General features: G+C 47.5%; 1 pseudogene; it reads left to right on the forward strand.

Moving 5' to 3' along the window:
- The first annotated feature begins 560 nt into the window (after positions 1-560).
- Positions 561-1616, forward strand: LOC133772997 (E3 ubiquitin-protein ligase RNF113A-like; annotated as a pseudogene).
- Positions 1617-2484: the final 868 nt, after the last annotated feature.

The raw sequence follows: 2484 nt of genomic DNA on the forward strand, positions 1-2484 counted from the left end.
TGAAGCAACAAGGTTTAGGAGCACAAGTGTAGTCATAAAAAGCACTGTGGATAATATGGTGGAGAAACACGGAGGCTTGTTGAAATTTTCTGCAAAATGTTGTATGGATTTGTCCCTACACAAAGGAGATGGAGATAAAATGAACATGGGTGCAGGGTGTAGCTAGGAAAGTGAGATTCCTAGGAATTTTCACAATCTTCTTCCCATCCCATCTGGTTCTAGGGAAAGGGGTGCCCTGTAGAATCTCATAATTATCTAAAACTAATGACTAAACAAGAGTAATCACATTACAATGGTCCTGTCTGCTATGTCAAGGACTGGAGCAGGAATTATCTGCAGAATATTTTCTTTTATTGTAACAATCAGTGCTTGAATTGTATTATTATCCTCATCTTGCAGGTAGTAAACCTGAAGTGGTATGTCAAGGAATATATGAGTTCAGGTGCAAGTCTTTCATTATTATTTACAAAAAAAAAAAAAAAAGAAAGAAAGAAAATGGAGGCAGACCTAAAGAGTTCTCGTGAGACCTGGGACACCGCGGCCTTTTCGGAACTCAAGACTCCAAAATGGCGGAGCAACTTTCTCCCGGGAAGAGTACAGACTGGGTGTGCACCTTCCTTTTCAAAAAGCGTGGGCAGAAGGGAGCTGCAGGCCGCAGAAAGCGCCCGATCTGCAACCCGGAGTCCGGAGAAAGCGGTAGCAGTAGCGACGAAGGCAGCACTGTGGTGCGACCGGAGAAGAAGCGGGCGGCCCATAATCCGATGATACAGAAGACCCGTGGCAGTGGTAAACAAAAAGTATCCTATGGCCACTAGAGTAGCGAGGAGGAGGAACAGGGAAATGAGCCCGAGACTCTCGGAGTGGTCTACAAATCCACCCGCTCAGCGAAACCGGTGGGGCCGGAGGATATGGGAGCGACGGCTGTCTACGAGCCGGACACAGAGAAGGAGCGTGACGCACAAGCCATCTTCGAGCGCAGCCAGAAGATACAGGAAGAGCTGAGGGGCAAGGAGGATGACAAGATCTACCGGGGAATCAATAACTATCAGAAATACATGAAGCCCGAGGATACATCGATGGGCAATGCCTCCTCCGGGATGGTGAGGAAGGGCCCCATCCGAGCGCCCGAGCATCTACGTGCCACCATGCGCTGGGATTACCAGCCCGACATCTGTAAGGACTACAAGGAGACTGGCTTCTGCGGCTTCGGAGACAGCTGCAAATTCCTCCATGACCGTTCCGATTGCAAGCATGGGTGGCAGATTGAACGTGAGCTTGATGAGGGTCGCTATGGTGTCTATGAAGACGAAAATTATTAAGTAGGAAGCGATGATGAGGAAATACCATTCAAGTGTTTCATCTGCCGCCAGACCTTCCAAAACCCGGTTGTCACCAAGTGCAGGCATTATTTCTGCGAGAAGTGTGCACTGCAGCATTGCCGCACCACCCCGCGCTGCTATATCTGCGACCAGCAGACCAATGGCGTCTTCAATCCCGCGAAAGAATTGATTGCTAAATTGGAAAAGCTCCGAGGTTCAGCAGGGGATGGAGCTTCCGATTTCCCAGAAGACTCTGATGAGGGTCCAATCCCCATTACTTAGGTTTCCCATCATTCTCAAATCTCAAAATAAATATTTGTTGTTCTTTTGGAAAAAAAAAAATGGAGAGGCATACTATGTGAAGAGCTGACCCTGTGGTGCAGTGAATTAAACAACCACTTGAGATGCGATCCCTGCTACTCCTGTGGGAGACTCAGATGGAGACTAGCCCACCCCTGACCATTGTAACATTTGGGGAGTGAATAAGTGGTTGGAAGACATGCTCTCTCTCTCTCTCTCATTGTGTGTTTGTCTCACTCTATGTCTCTCTCTCTCTCTCTCTCTCTTTCACACACACACACACACACACACCCTCAAATCGATCTGTCAATCTTATTTTTTAAGGATTTTATTTATTCATTTGAGAGGAAGACTACAGACAGAATGAGAGATAAATGGACAGAGAGAAAGGTCTTCCATCCATAGGTTCACTCCCCAAATGGCCTCAATAGCCAGAGCTGAGCGAATCAAATGCCAGGAGCCAGGAGGAATCCCATTCTCCCATGTGGGTGCAGGAGTCCAAGTACCTGGGTCTGAAGGGTTAAAAAGTTTAGCTGCTGGCGGTAGACATCCCTTAAGATAACTGTGTCTCCACCTGCCTACAGAACAGCCTTGGGAAACTGCTTTGTGTAACTGCCTTGTGTAACTGCTCTGTGTAACTGTCTCACACGATAACGCTTGCAGATGTCCGAAAAGAGCTGCAATAAGTTCCTGTAACGTAGTGACCATTGTATAAACTTACCCCCTCCCGTTTGTTTGTTACACAGTGTAAAAACCCTAGCCTTCTTTCTCTCGGGGCTGCTCTGTTCCTGCCTGTTCAGGCAGCCCCAGCATGCTGGAATAAATAAACCCTTTGCTGATTGCATGAGAGTGTCTCTTGGAGTCG

This window comes from Lepus europaeus, chromosome 13 (genome assembly GCF_033115175.1).
Source record: "Lepus europaeus isolate LE1 chromosome 13, mLepTim1.pri, whole genome shotgun sequence".
In the NCBI taxonomy this organism is placed as follows: domain Eukaryota; kingdom Metazoa; phylum Chordata; class Mammalia; order Lagomorpha; family Leporidae; genus Lepus; species Lepus europaeus.